A 17624-nucleotide genomic window follows, 5' to 3' on the forward strand; every position below is an offset into this window, starting at 1 on the left:
TATGTATGCCCGTATATGCATCTAAGCATGCATGTACGCAAGGACGGAATCTTGGAATCTCAAGGGATTCTATTGTACTGCAATGCTTGCTTGAGAATTAGAAATTTAAAAAAAAATACAAATGGGGAATGTTTATATCTAGATGGTTGGTTCGTGCGCTTTGATCTAAGTCAGTTTAGACAAGTTAAGACATTTCTGAGAGATAAAGAGAAGAAATAGGGACAACTAATGTAAGATTGTCCCATATTTGCCACTTAACAGGGCGGAAATCGTTCATAGATGTATATGCTCTTATTTTTAGCATTATTTTAAGTAGGTTCTGATTGTTTATATTGCTCCTTGCCAAATTTCTTGTCATCGGACTGGTATTAGATCTGATTAACATCAGTTTCAAAAACATTTTATTAAACAATAATGACACGAAAAAAAAATTCAACTGACTTTTGAGGCTTAATATTTGTAAATCTTTCCATTAAAGACGAACACATATGTGTTCCGTTTTTTTTCGGAAAGTACCCGGAGGAATGTTGGTAATGCGCTGGACGGAACGGAATGAAATTGTTCATTTTAGTATCTGGACACTATATTCTTGGTAAGCATATACTCAACACGAGAACACATTTACGACAGAAAATAAATGCTTTTAATCTTCAAGGAAATGAAAGTAAAGTAATTACTTGTCACATATTGCTTTTATTAGTCTTTTCTACTATTATCTTGTCTTTCATGTTTTAATGAATATATGTGAAAATAAACGAATCTCGAAATTCACCAATATACATTAGAGGATAGATGGATATGTAGGAATTAAGGCATCATGATGATGATGATGATGAAGGCAGCTAAACATGTAGTTAGGTAGACCGTTCAGCAGATAGTTGTCTTCCTTTCTGAAATAATTTCATTATTCATATGTACAGGTATATGTGATTTAGAAAAGAAAGCAAAAATATATTGGTATCGTTCCGCTCTACAAAATTCTATTAATATTGGTATTATGCAGAAGGAAATAAAACCAGACAAAATAATGTATGCAACTATGCATGACTGTAGTAATTTGTGAATACGTATAATTATTTCAATAAACGTAGGTAGATAAGTAAATAGGTATGTAATTACCTTTGAAGTGGGTAGGTAAATATTTAAATTAGTAGGATTACTGCATGGTTCGCAGATTAAAGGCATTTTTGACTCTCAAGTATTTGTGAAATAGATCACGGGCTCTAAGAATAACACATCAAAAGTACTTGTATACCATTTCAGTTGTTCAGTAGCTCCAGATTGAAAGAAAAAACTAGAACAATTGTCAAAAAGTACCCGGACCACAGGACAAATCTTATCTGTATCTATATTTTGTGTGATATTTTTCATGAGTGTAGATGATACGGGTCATTGTTTAATTAAAATATTAGATATTAATACCCTTTATAATTGTGTTTTAAGATGAGACCATTTTTAAACCTGTGCAAAGTTTAAAAGTTGTGAAGCTGTACTTTAATTCAAATCAGAATCATATGGTTTGATTTCATTATACGATTTCTTGACAACAATAGGCTGATCTAGTTCTTAACTGGCTGGCTGTTAAAGTACTTGACCTTGTTTACAAGTTTAATTGACCTGGTATTCTGATTGTGGAACCTCGTCTTAGCTTCCTATATAAGAGATGATTTACTGAAGGTTATTCATTACTAACAATTATAACAGCCTTAGGAAATATTAGGTTTTGTTCAGCTGGAGGATTTATTCATTTAATTCAATTATTTATTGAAATTATGAAGTGCTCAGATATTGGGATTTAATGGCAGTTTCGAAAATACTATAAATTCAAGTAAATGCATTTTGGGTTATATCATTTTGATTTATCAAGACTATTTACACATCACCACAACAGTGTAAACTTCATTCGGAATACCATTTAACCTATTTGGATTACTGGATACTTTGAATTTATGATAGATCAATTTAGATAGTTTAGCACTTCTTTCACCATTCTTAAGTTATTTTTAGTTTATCACTTTGTATTTTAGGAAAATATTTCATATTTTGCATTTACAAAACTTGTTGGTCTCGCTCTCTTTTTTTGTTACTTAGTTCCATAGAGTCGTATCACTTAACACATACCGATGCAACATGAAATATAGGTCACGGCGACATCTTCCTGTGTGTTGACGTGATGCAGATCAAATAGCATCCATACATTGCATCACGTTACTACCTTCTAAAATAACTTTAGCATACACGTTGATGGCGCCAAAGCAGATTCAAACCACCAATATCACTGAAACCAGACCTACATTCCCAATGTCACTGCCACAACACCTACACGCCCATTGTCACAAATAACCTAAGTTCTCTGGACATACCACATACTAAAAAATGTATATAGTTTGATATCTATTTTTATCACATAGTAGGTGTAGTTTTCCTATAGTATGAGCAGTTTCATATTTGTTATATTATCACACGCTAAAATATTACTTTATGCGATTCCGATTGGTCCAAAAAAGCCCATGAAATTATTGCGCAGTATTCTCTTTATTGATTGTCTGGGAAAATGTTTTTAACCCCCTCTTTTTGACATATTTTGTTTTCAGTGAACATTTCGGCCGCCATTTTTCCAATCGACTCGCGAAAATGAATTGGGGAAAAAATGGTCTCGTCTGTTTCAATATGGCTAATTTACCACCACGAGGGTTTGTTATGTTATGTATAACATATTATAACATGAAAACCACAAGACTAAAACAATAAAAACAACTAGTAAAACTATGGGTATTGCTTGTGTTGGGTGGGGTTTGAGGGAGGCAATATAACCGTAGCTTGGAATCCAATCTATATACAAGCGTGGTTTAAATATTTTCTTACAGAAGTAAATAAACTCACCTCTGTTCACAGAAGAATGTGGGCATAAACCGGTCTCCAAACTAAAAGAAGTTTGTCCAACCACTGCATATTTACGCGGCAAACATGTGATGCAATTCCGAGTCAAAATTTTGTGTGTGCATATTCTGTAGTATATTGTTCCAAATCAAACACTGCAAAAATACATTAAAGTAAATATGGGAATTTCTGCATCTACTAAACCCTTTTTCACATGAATATCGAGGTATCATTGTAATGTTTAGTTGTGAAAGTGAAACTTTAAGGTTATGTAAACACAGATAGTCAAATGTAAGTGTAGTGCATCAATCAATGCGACATCAGACATATTGGACATTTTGTGTTGAAAAATAATTTTTTTTTTCTGTGTTAAATGTTATGTTTGTTCAGAAGGACTCTTATTATTTGATTTATAATTTATAAGTAAAGTATAACCTACTTTTAAACGTCAATACAAGTTCAACTTTGGTTGAGACTATTTTTACGCACAACAAATGAAAATTGCAACGTCTGTCAGAATGAACGAGATAATTCGTTTTTCTTTTCATCTAAATAATTTCCACTGAAATAAGCACTATGTGATAAAAAGAATCTACAATGGCTTATATTTATTTTCAATACCGATTGGTAAATTATGACTGTTGTAGAGGAAATTTACATCGAAGCTGCAGATGTAATGAATGAGGGCAAATTCATTTTAATGACCAGTACAATAAAAGTAACAACAGCCCACTATCCTGCAGGGTAACCAGATAGTTCGTCTATGGAAGAAAACTGCTTCCTCATCTGGCGTTTTGGTACATGTAACGATGGCCCATAAACAACGCTATTTCGATACATATACAAATCAGAAGAATGGTAAGACATTTTAGTATGGAAATAATTTAGCAGTAATCACTTGGAAGTTCCTTCCCTCCGCCCTACTGTAACCGTCCAAATATTTTACCTGACAAAGTTTTAAGCTTCAAACTATCAGAAACTACCATGCATCAATCCTAAATCTGTGCGTGCTTGTTTGTAATTTTGTATTTTCCCCTTAATATAAAGAAAGACAATAGTCCAGTTACATATAATAGACCACTCTGAGAATAAAAGCGTCGCAAGTCATATTGGATCTGGACATCTGTTGTGAAAGATGGAATGTGTTACATTACTGTTTGGTGAAGTCACAGTTGTAGATACCTGAATGATGTGATGTTGTGTGTGGACTGTGTATGCTATTAACTTGAGCATTAGAGTAACCAGCACAAAGCCACAGTAAAGCCTCGCTGGACTAAAAATGACAGTTAATAAGTCCACACATTAATTTTATTTTGAAAAATGTGTTTGACTAGAAAATAAGCAAACTTAAATTAGAAGATACTTATCTGCTAAAGCGTCACTAATCAGCATCTGTAAATCACTCCAAGAACCAAGTTTTGAAATGGAAGAATGCCTCATGCTGATTTTCGATCGTTTTCCCGTATGGCCCAATAGTGGTTTTTGTATTTTAAATATGCAGAGGGAAAAAACGTATTCGGAACATACATAGCGCTATATATTATTTGAGTAACAAGATTTGAACATACTCGTATGCATGTGTGCCTGTGAGAGAGGGAGAGTAATTATGGATTTTCAAATGCAACCTTTCCTGCATATTGCAGCTTTAATGTCAGTGACGTTGATCGAAAATAAGAATTATTATTATTATTATTATTATTATTATTTACAAACATATTCTCTGGATCTATTCCGTCGTTGTCTTTCAGTGCGTTTTCTGCGCAAGTTGTCGTTAATTGTACTGTCATGTCACAGGGTAATAGTTTATCATTTAACAAATGCTTCCTTTTACAAGCAAATACTAAAATTATCAACTTAAATTAATAGAGTTTAATCTCCCCGAATAATACACCCGGCTAAGGTTGTAGTGCTTTTGAATGTAACATATGATGATTAAATCATTGAGGTGATGGTTCGATTGTTCATTTCCCAGAATCGGTCCTTATTCCTGCCCATTATTATGGATAAATATAATCCGGCCTTAGTTCCATGTCTTATTTAATAAAAATACCTAATTATACGATGAATTATAGGATTTTTTTTACCACTGTCACTGTAATGATTTATCTGTGCAAGAACTATCTACTGAAAGTATTACATGTCATGGTTTATATTCATCTGAAACTTCGAGATATTGTATTGTGCATATTTTTGCGTCGGATTTTTAGCGAGTCAAAATATGTTTGGAAAGAGAAAATTTAATCTTAAATTAAGGAGACAGTAATAAAGTAACATTTCAGACATTTATCGCATTGGACTTTTGTACTTTATCATCATGTTTCATAATAAGCTCAATTTTCTAACCTCGCTATTGCGAAAACGCATTAAAACAACCCGCGATTTACAGCTGATTGGTGGGGTTAAATCGTAATGTTAAGGCATTATTTGTAAATTTGTTTAAGTGGAATATTCCATAAATGGATATAAATTGAGGGTTAATTATCTTGTCAAATTGAGGATTGTTATAAAAGTGGGCATTGTCAATCTGACATTGAAGACGCGATATTTCCAATGTTGATGGATCTGAATCTACTTCTAATATTGTGCCCCCTCAGTCCAAAATGTCTAATTTTCTATCGCCCAACACACATTTACACCCACGGTACCAGAAACAAACAAGTCAACCGTGTATGTAAACGTATTTTATTATTTTTTTACTGCATCCTCTCTCGGTATATATATATATATATATATATATATATATATATATATATATATATATATATATATATATATATATAGATATATATAGATATATATATATATAGATATATATATATATATATATATATATATATATATATATATATATGTGTGTGTGTGTGTGTGTGTGTGTGTGTGTGTGCGTGTGTGTGTGTGTGATCAGTCTCCTGATGCAGTTCTTTAATTGCTCATAAAGTCAACTTTTCAGTAAGTTGTTTCTTTTAGCAGACGTCGTTTTTTACGTTTCGTAAGACAAATTTTAATTTGTCCTCTTCGGAGACTAGAACACTTTCCACCGCTTACAGCGTATAGGCAATGATACTTGCATATAAAATATAGCTATTGTTTTTTAGCTGTTTTGGGATTCCCATTGAACATCTCTATTTAACAGCACAATTATGTTAGAAAAGAAAATATTACAGCGTTGACAGGGATAAGTATTTGTGTACATTCTCCTGCCTGAAAAGAACATGTTACCATATAACACACTGAAAATGATTACTCCTCGTAGGCAAATTGCATTCTAATATTTGAAAACTACACTACTGGGTTTAATCGGAATTAATTCTGAATAGAGGGTTAGCTATTAGCTGATTTGGATTAAAACTTTCATCTTGGAATGTATTATTTCTCTGTCAGCACAAATCATGTCACTTGGCAAGAACACAAACTGTCATTGATAACCAATGAAATGATCAAAGTTAATACACACAAAACGTCAAAAGATACTACACCTGCGTTGACCGATTGTGCTTAGATTATTCGTGGATATCGGCTTATTTATTTGTTTTAATCGTGCAAAGTTTCGTCACATTACGAAATGAGAATGTACTCAATAGAAGAAATCGGCTTGACGGTTATAATCAATATGCCTAATAAAGCACAAAAATCCCACGTAAAGAGTGAAGTAAAGTATCACCTCATGTTGGGTAAATTTCATCTTTTAAATGCACATGTCCAGCGTTAATTTACAATTTTATTAGCGTGTTGACATTGTAACTGTAACAATACTGTCGAAACTAAAGTTTGTGCATATACATGAATATTATGAGCGTAATCAATGTGCAGCATGCGCATAGAGGAGGCTTTGGTACAAACGATATAAATACAACAATATATACCAAAAAGCAAACCACGCTTGAAAAAAAAAAGAAGAATGAATAAACGCGAAAAGGTATGTTTGTCTGAATAAATGCAGTTTAGAGATCATACATGATCTAAGAGCTTGTTGAGGTCCAACCCTCGTGTTGTGCCTGATTACTCTCGCATTTAGCATAATAGTTATTTACGTGTTACATGCTTCACTAGTTTCTTTAACTGGAAGGGTTAGAAATGAACCGAAGGGGAAATAAAGCATTATTTCTTCAAGCGTATATAACATGAAATTTTCTTGTTACCAGGGCCTTAAGTGTACACTAAATGCGGTGAGTTTGAATAATGTAAAGAAAAATGTTGAGATAAATATAAGCCTTGTTTTAACTCAGTAAAGTTGGACAAAGGTTTGAAATTTTCCAAACCCGTTTGATGCGCAAGTATTTGGACTGAATTTAACGTGAAGTATATCGACAACAAGGCTTTTCCGCGATTACAGAATATCAATAAGTCATCAGATCTTACCACCTTCAAATTATTTATAGCTTCTGCTGGTTTCCTCAGGAGCATCTTTCACAAAGACTTTACTACTGCGCCACTGCGATAGCATTATATACGTCTAATTGACATAAAAATTAGAAGAAATTGTTGATGACCCAATCGACGAATTTCAACAATCTTTCACTAATCGTAATGATTTTAACAAAATTTATGCTGTATTAATGTTGATGATACAAGTTCGAAATTATTATTATTATTATTATTATTATTATTATTATTATTCAGAAATAACACTTGAAAATCATATAAAGGGGATGTCTTTATGTACGAAGTGCATTATCTGACTATTAAATAACTATTTGGTATATTTTGTAGTTTTACGACAAAAACATTTGAAGATTGTTAGTGCCGATGCAATTTAAATGACGTACCTAACATAATGATCCACCACGGAGCCAACCCGGGTCGATCCATTTGTAGGATTCAAACCTGATGAATCTGGCATGCAAGCCACAGAGCCACCGAGATTCCCTTACATGTTCCAATCAGCTTGCATGGAGTGTCTGTACCGTAAGAATTCGTTGCAAACTTACGTTTATCTGAAGCTGCTAGTTTTAGAATTATATTCGGTATACTTAGATGAGTGTAGCAATATAAAATGTTTTGCTTAGTAATGTAGGGTTCAGGAAATATAAGCATATTAAAAACTTTATAAGTTTACCTTGGCCAAGATGGTGAAATGACGAGCTGATGCGTATCAGAATGAATTTTATGTTTAATAATGAAACATTCCTGTTTTGGAGTGTAACGCCATTTTTCATCACAACATAGGCATACATGGTGACCATTATAACTGGAGGAGAATGAGAAAAGAAAAGGCCCGACATGAACGATCGACCCACTGGAACCTGTTGGCAATCTTTTTCATATACAAACTGACTTAGACTCGAAACCACTCAGATGTGATATGGCAACTGTCGATAAAGGCTAGCGCCTTGGACCACTAGGGCACCCAGGACCCTGAGACATTCCTTGCACATACATAATTATTGACGGTTGAAGAAAAATTAAAAGTATATTACCTCTTTGTCAAGACATCTCATGCATGAGGAGTGTCAATTAAAGGGTTTATGAAATATATATGCAAATAATAAACACTAAACAAAACATTTTAAACTTTTGACAGCAAAGCATCGGAAAATAGATTTATTTGTCTAGCTTTTCCTTTAAGATGGCCTAAATACAATGGAATGAACGAAATAGTTAATTAAGAGTCATTATTGAAAGGTTGATAAATATATGTTCTGTGTTAGATGCAGTCTAGTCGCATGCCAACCAAATAGTGTGATCTGAGAGCTACTTGAGTAGTGTATGGGGATACCCTACGTACAATGGGAATTAGCATTAAAAACACCCCTGGGACACTCTACGTACAATGGAAATTTAACATGGCGAAAAATCGTGGGACACTCTACGTACAAGGGGAATTTAACATGGCAATAAATCGTGGGACACTCTACGTACAAGGGGAATTTAACATGGGGAATAGAGTTTGAGTTTGTCTAGGGACAAGGGGAATTGAATATGGGAGTGTCAATTAAAGGGTTTATGAAATATATATTTTTTAAATTTAAATTTAAATTTAGGCAATTGAAAAGTCATTCTCTTTTCGAGAAATATGCGTGGCCCTGAAAAGGGCCTTTGGGTTTATGTTAATGTATTCATTAACATAAAGGGCACCACATTGGTCTTCTTCTTGTCCTTAGGCTGCGTCTCACTGTTGGCCCGTAAATCAGCACTCTTTTGAGGCAACCTTGTCTTTCTACGTAGATCCTACGTATCCACAGGCTGGTGTTTGTCCTGTGGACAACGGTCCACTTGGATCGGACATACATGAGCATGTCCGTCCTAAACATCATGGAAGACACAAGGGTGGATGACTCAACTGTGGTCCACATCTTGAAGCGACGAGAACAGGTGAATCAATGCAGTGAACTGCGCTTATTTATAGGTAGAGGTAGGATTGAAACGGATTGAGTTCATTCACCAATCCGAACACGCGTTACAAAATTCAGTCAGCCCGCATCCAATCCGAAGAGAGCAGTCTGTGACGTCACGTAGTCTATATAGATTCGCTAGCGCTTGTGTACAGTCAATCTATGCGACAGTGATTCAACATGACGGAAATTCAGAAAACGATCCATTGGGGTGCACCAGCAGGGGAGATCGCCCAAGGGAACCCGGACTTACTTTCAGAAGAGGTGAACTGGGATTTTGTGGATTTTCTCTCCTCGCAAGAATTTGTTCCGGAACCTTCGTTACCTTCTTCATTACCGCAAGTGGAGAATTTTAGACAGAGACAGAAAGAAGAATTGGAGAAATTTATACAACGACAAAAGGAAGCGGAACAAGCTTTTCTCCTACAGCAACAGCAGCAAGAAGAAGAGGTAAGAAAAAAACAACAGCAACAACAGCAAGAAGAAGTAACAGCAAAGAAACAAGAGGGTGAAAATCAAACGGTCACGGTACTGTTGGACATTTTAGCGGAGTTAAGAAGTCTGAAACAAATGTATCAGACTTCTTTATCACGACCGAAGAGAATACGACCTTCCCGACCTAAACACGTCAACCCTGTGACTAAGCCTACCGTACCACCCTTAGTGATTTCAACCCAATCATCATCAGCATTACGCAGTCCAGAAGTAAGCCTTGGCCGTGGCAAAGGCTTAAGGCAGTTAATGTTGATTGCTTAAACTCACCCCTACACCAAAATAAAAAGGCCTTTTTTCAGGGCCACCCACGTCTCTCGAAAAGAAATACAATTTCAATTTGCCAATAACTCAAAAAAATAAATAAATAATCAACAGCCTATTTTACCCCCTATAGTACGTGTCTGTGTATGAGTGCGTGAGTGTACGTTCTTATTTTAAAATCATAACTCAAAGACACTTACCTTATATCATTAATTTATTCTTTTATCCATTTTTTACAATCCAATTCACAATTCACAACATAACACTTTAATTAAAAGTTCATTGACTTCTTCTTTCTCCTTGTTTAGTCTCTCGGTTTTTTTCCCTCTTCTTCTTCTTCCTCCTCGCTTTCTTCCCTTCTTCTTTTCTTCTCCTGTTTCTTTTTCTTCACCTGTCTTCTTTCTTCCTCAGAAGAATCCCTCTCTTCCTCTGAAGAATCCCTCTCTTCTTCTGAAGAATTCTTCTTTTCTTCTGATTCCTCTTGTTTCTTTTTTGGGCAATCTGGAGACCAATGTCCTTTTTCTTTACAATAATAACAGGTATCTTGACTTTTGTCTTTTTTAGCCCCTGTTTTTTTTTTCTTTTTTGACGGTCTGGACACTCTGAAGACCAATGCCCTTTCTTCTGACAGATATAGTAAGTATCTTGACTTTTATCTCGAAAGGAAGGAGAGTAGTCCGTGGGTTGGTCTGAAGAGAATTTTCTAATGACCCCTCGCAAAGCTCTGACGAAACGTTCGATTTGGTTAGTCTCTTCCATCGTTGTGCTCGGCTTGAGAGTGAAATGAGTAGTGAAAGGACAAGACACACACCCTTTTTATATACGCTGGTCTGCCATGACTATAAATTAGTCTATGGTGTTTAAACTTGAGTCATTTGACGTTTTGCACTCAGGATGAAACGATCCTATTCATTTGAGAAGAAAGAAGAAGAAGAAAGTAAGAGGCAGAAACGTGATCTATCGCCTCGTACCAGGGCTGAAATCTTGGCACAAATTCATGCCAGTGATTTTGAAGAGGACGTGAGTGAACCAGAATTTGAAACCTCTAAACCAAGTTCGCCACCCTTAGTTAACCCTGAAAAATACTATTCCATTCGAGAGACGGAAAAGCGCTCCTCTAGAAAATTTAGAACCACGGCTTACAAATACACAGTGAAGTTTAAAGATTTCAAGGCTGAAGTGCCGTTAGAGAAAGCAGAAGTGTTCATCACTGGGGTGTGTGATTCTTTGCTCACTGCACTCAAGCGACAATGTCAACCCAAAGAAGACGATCGCTTGAGACTTTCCATACAACACGACGGTTTGAAATCCCCTGTTTGGATCGAGTTTAGCACCCCTGCAGAATTGACCGTTCCAAAGTCATGGACAAGATTCAACACGTGCAACAATCTAATGACCAGTTTGACATCACCGATGGAAAAGCCACACTGGACATGACCCACGTCTCTCCTCCTCAAGGGACTGGACGCAAAAAGATCTTATTGGTGGACGACCTTCCCAACACCAAAACAAGTCTCGTCCGAATTAACAACTCTCAAGACCAGATGTGTTTATCCCGTGCCATCGTGGTGGGACGAACCTATGCCAACAAGAACGATACGGTAGAATGGAAAAGAACCTGGAACACTATTCAACGTTCCTATCGAGCCAAACAACGAAACGAAGCAGAACTCCTGTTGCAACAAGCCGGACTGTCCAAAGACACACCCTGTGGCATTCATGAAATGCAAAAATTGCAAGATACCCTAGCTCCACGCTACACCTTGAAAGTGCACCCTCAAGAAATGCGTGGGCCTCTGTTGTTTCGAGGCCAAGACTTTAAGGACGGAAAATACATTCATGTTTATTATCACGATGAACATTTCGATACCATTACCAGTATCACTGCATTCCTGGGATACGGCTATTACTGTGAGAAATGTGACTATGGTTATAATAATCGAGAGCAACACAAGCATTGTGGATGGAAATGCTCAGGATGTTTGGCCTCTCCACCCTGTCTGAGCGAAGGACAAGAACCAGTGCCTTGTTCAACTTGTTTGCGCACGTTTGTCAGCCCTACCTGTTACCAACAACATTTGAAAACACAAGGTTCAAAGAAGAAATGTGCTTGTCAACTGCTGAGAATGTGCCCTACCTGTGGACAAGGCATACGTACCAATAGTGCCAAGGCACACGTATGTTCAGGAAAGAAAAAATGTCACATTTGTCACCACATCGTGGAGTTGGAACACCAATGCTACGTGCAAAAATACCAACCCCCACCAGGAAAGAGGATGGTCACAAGAAGAAAGGCAATTTCATCTTTTTCGATTTCGAATGCATGCAAGAGACCGGCATTCACATTCCTAATTTCTGCGTGGCTCATCGAGCGTACGAGAAGTGTATTCAAGAACCTATTTTCAGTCATTGCCCTCATTGCAGCAACATTCCTGGAGGGCGTGAAAAAATCTTTCGAGGACCAAAGACGCTAGCCGATTTTGCCCAATGGGTCTTACACCCCATTGACAAGACGTGGAGCCAAGAGGACATCGAACGTTACGGAGATTGTCATCGTCATGCCACGGTGATGGCTCACAATTTCTCCGGATACGATGGACAGTTTCTTTTGAGGTATTATACGGAACAAGGCACCGAACGACCTAAAGTGACTTTGAACGGAGCCAAAATCATTTCCATGCAAGTGGGACAAATACAGTTTAAAGATTCCATGAGTTACTTGGCCATGCCTTTGAGTCGAATGCCCAAAACGTTTGGAATGACAGAAATGGCTAAAGGGTACTTTCCACACTTTTTCAATACGGAAGCCAATCAACACGCCGTTCTACCCCATTTGCCTGAGGCTAAAGATTACGACCCCGACAACATGCGTACCGAACAACGAGAAGCTTTCTACGCTTGGTACCAGGCTCACGCCTCTGACCCCTTCGACTTTCAGGAAGAAATGCTAAAGTATTGTCGTTCCGACGTGGACATTTTACGACGTTGCTGTGGAAAATTTCGAGAATTGTTCATGGAACACGGAGGGGTCGATCCTTTAAAAGAAGCTTGCACCATTGCCAAAGCGTGTTCCTTAGTGTATCGACAACGATTCATGCCTGAAAACACCGTGGCTGTCATCAGCCCTCAAACGACCCACTTTGTCAAACGTCAATACTCGGTCAAAGCCCTACGTTGGTTACATTACTTGTGCGACAAGGAAGACAAGTGGATTCAGCATGCCCGCAACGGAGGAGGCGAAAAGACCATCGGAACGTATTCGGTCGATGGCTGGGACATAGAAAACCCCAAGATCGTGTACGAGTTTAACGGTTGCTTATTTCACGGATGTCCCGTCTGTTACCCTGACCGTGGCACTAAAAATCAGTTTTTGCAACGAACCATGGAAGACTTGTACCAGGACCCTTGTCAGCGACGCCTAAAGTTAGAACAGCAAGGATACCAAGTGGTGGAAATGTGGGAACACGAGTACGATCACCGTATGAAAACCGATCCCGAGTTTAAACGTCTCGTGGAAAGTTACCAGTTCATGGACCCGCTGAACCCGAGGGATAGTTTGTACGGAGGAAGGACCAATGCCACCTGTTTGCTGTACCAAGCCGACGAAGAGAAAGGAGAAGAAATCAAATACATGAACGTGTGTTCGCTTTATCTCTGTGTGTGCAAATATTGTCGCTTTCCTACAGGACACCCGCAATTGCTGACGGAACACATCGACCTGGTCAACATTCGACAATACGAAGGCTTGATCAAGTGCAAAGTTTTGCCTCCCACGAACCTATACCATCCCGTCTTACCTCACCATTGTCAAGGCAAACTGATGTTTCCCTTGTGCCGTACTTGTGCCGAAACGTGCAACCAAGACCAGCCTTGTCAGCACACCCAGGAAGAACGGGCCTTGACGGGAACCTGGGTCAGCGTAGAATTGTTCAAAGCTCTGGACATGGGATACCAACTGTTAGAAGTGTACAAAATTTGCCACTTTCCCAAGACACAACAATACCACAAGGGTGATCCCAGTCAGAAAGGCATTTTCGCCGACTACGTGGATGCCTTTTCGAAACTGAAACAAGAAGCCAGTGGCTATCCTTCCTGGTGTCACACTCCCGAAGACCAAATACAATTCAAAGAGAAATACTATGAACAAGAAGGCATCACTTTAGACCACATCGAGAAAAACGAAGGCAGGCGATCGTTTGCCAAAGTGATGTTAAATTGCTTGTGGGGTAAAATGGCACAACGACCGTGTTTACCCAAGACGGAATATTTGACAGAACCTTCCCGCTACTTCCAGATGATTCACGACAAAACCAAATACATGAAACACGTGGACGTCGTTCGCGAGGATTTGATCTTGGTCAATTACGAGGAAGATTTGGACTTTGTACAAGACGACCCTTTTGGAAATGTCATCATTGCGGCTTACGTGACAGCTCATGCTCGCTTAAAATTGTACGAAGCATTAGAACAGTTAGGGGAACGCGTCCTGTACTTTGACACGGACAGTTGCATTTACATCCATCACCCGAGTCAACAGCACCCTGACATCGAAGGAGACCGTTTAGGAGCCTGGACAGACGAGCATCCCGACGACAAGATTCTAAGTTTCGTCAGTGGCGGTCCCAAAAATTACGGCTACGAATACCGTGACAAACAAGGAGAAGTGCACACGACGTGCAAAGTGAAAGGACTGACTCTGAATTATCGTACCAGTCGAGTGGTCAATTTTGGGGTATTGAAAGAAGCCTTGCAATCGGGAGAGGATGGAAACTTTAAAGTGACCACCTATCAACCGAACAAGATTGTACGTTTACCCACTCACCACATCGTCAGTCGACCCTTGGAAAAAGTCTATCAAATCGTGTACCAGAAGCGAGTGCGACTTCCCAACCACTTTACTTCGCCGTATGGACACGTTGGTATAAAATATTGGTTGTAAGAGGATAGTTATCCACCAGAAGGATGACTTCGCCAAAGCAAGAATCGAGTGAGAAACCCGATGAGAACTCCAAGTTCAAACCCTACCATTTTCCAGTCTTCTTACCTGACTATTGCGATTGTGCCCCTCGATTGGACACGTTTCAGAAATGGCCTACGGATAGGGAAGGATTATCTTCTTCGCATGTTTTAGCTAGAACAAGATCTGTCTACTTGGGACCTGAGTCAGGATTGGGATACGAGGTACAGTGTTTCGCTTGCGGACTGAAGTTACGAATGGATCTATGTATCTATAAAGATTCATCTATTCTGGAACATACTCGATGGTCTCCGCACTGCCCTTACCTTTCTATGGCCTTTCCACCCATCACACTACGGTACAATGTTGACGGTACCTTAGAGACGGTACCTTCCAGAACAGGACATAAAAAACGTAAAAAAGGAAAGATATACAAGCTGGAGACTGCATTGCGACTAGTATAAAAAGGGGCTATGTTCAAGATCGATAGTTCATTGTGACTACCAAGACCGAGCGAACAAGATGAATACTTTCAGAGAAACACAGAACAAGTTGTTTAGAAAGGCACAATTCAAGTGTGAGGCTTCGGAAGTGAAATGCGATTGTGAGCCTTGCGATGGGTACGATGCTGTACGTTGTGACTTGAGCGATGCCGTAAAGCATCATGGGAACTTTGTTCTCACTGCCCCTATCATGGAAAGTGATGCTGTGCGTGTCAAACCTGAGGGATGCGAAAGTGATGCCGCTCGTCCTCTTGGACATTTTACTGGGTTTCGTTTTAAAGGTGAATGTTCACCTTCACGTCTACCCCCCTACGGATATCATCCAGCCCTGAGCAAACTCTTGCCCATGTCACTCAACCCTCATCGAAACGAACCTGTGAAAGACGAATATTCGTTCCCTGTGCGTTTGTCGGAATACTGCGACTTTGAAAATCGTCTTCAATCGTTCAAAGGAAAATGGCCTAAGTATCTGGGAGGACCGACCCCCGAAGAATTAGCCAGAGCCGGATTTTTCTACTTGGGCGAAGGAGATAAAGTCAAGTGCTTCAGTTGCGGTGTGTCACTTCATTACTGGGAACCGCAAGATTCAGCCTACGTAGAACATGCTCGATGGTCACCGAATTGTCATTACTTACCCTTAGTGGGACCGAGACATTGAAGTAACTTACCATAATCTGTTCATGGATACTTTACAAGAGAACATTCGTGCTTTGCCTGTGGAGTTGAGAGAACGCATTTACCGAGAGCTGGTCAAAATACAAGTGAAACGTAAAGAACAATTGCATCCGTTACGTCACCGATGTTTGAACCACTGGTACCTGAAGGCTATACAAGGATTGATTCAATTGAAAGACAGACATTGATCAACGATCCCCTGGTTTTAAAAAGGATTGGTTTGTTATGGACGATTCTATCTACTACATCATTGTAAACTTACTGCATCGAATTCCAGAGGAAGAGTTAACGAATTACCAACATCTTGAACACAATGTCAACTTAGTGAAAGAGGAAACTTCTGAACGAATTGTAATGTGTAGATTAGTGACTAAACGATTTAAATTCGACACTGAAGTAAAACCATGTTTGTGCAAAGAGTACATTTCTTGTGTCAGACCAAAGAGGATTTAGTATGACCTATTCATGGATACTTTGCTAGAGAACATTCGTGCTTTGCCTGTGGAGTTGAGAGAACGCATTTACCGAGAACTGATCAAAATACAAGTGAAAAGCAAACGCAAAGTTATTCAACCGTTTTTAAATTATGCTCTGTTCCAAAGTATAAGAAGACTGATTATGAGTGGATATTACATCAGGCACAAAGTTAAACGAGGCTATTGGCCACCACCCAACGATTCCAAAAACAGTGTATATACTTATGGATACTTTACAAGAGAACATTTTGGGCTTGTCTGAGGAGTTGAGAGAAAGGATTTACCGAGAGCTGTATTGCTTCCGAAACAAAGAGACTATAAAATTAGGCTGCCATGCCACGGCTTATGTCACAAGTGATTGAACAAATTCCGTGGAAGGAACTCAATGACCATATTAAAACCGTAGATGATTACCATCGACTATTACAAGAACTGTATCCATTCAATTTGGGACGACAAGTGGTGTGTGTCTTAGTGACTTGTTTTCTGGGATTTCGTTTACCAGCCGATTCTTTGTGGACTCTTTACGATCAGTACTTACCACCTCAATGGCCTTAAATGGTCACGAAAAACTCCTTTTGTTCAAAGCCTTGCGTTTTCATCTGGATACTTCTCGACCTCTACGGGAAAAAATGATTCGCCAACTTTAAGCTACCCAAGACGTGTATGACGATGTGTGTGTAGCTTGTGACTTACATCCCCATTGGACAGATGTCCGTGCCTGGAAAGAATGGGATTTTGAGGCTTGGACCCAAGAAGTGGCCCAGTATGCACGAGAGTTGTTCAAGGTAAAAAGTTACTTTTCAACCCGTGTTAGTGACGGTGCCAGAAGAACCCGTCACCCAGGACGGGACTGTCGTGGACAGGCCTGAAAGACCCTTTCGGGAGGACACTTGTGTGACCTTACCCCCTACTATAGAACTGGTTAGAACTTTACCCAAAACATGTTGTACAGACACTTGTGTTTATTCCACGTTAATGGTTATCATGTGCCTTTTATTCTTGTACTTAAGCCTTTGGCTTTTATGTATTTTTGTTTTTCGTA

This window comes from Sinohyriopsis cumingii, chromosome 15 (assembly GCF_028554795.1).
Source record: "Sinohyriopsis cumingii isolate HCF-2022 chromosome 15, ASM2855479v2, whole genome shotgun sequence".
Lineage (NCBI taxonomy): Eukaryota > Metazoa > Mollusca > Bivalvia > Unionida > Unionidae > Sinohyriopsis > Sinohyriopsis cumingii.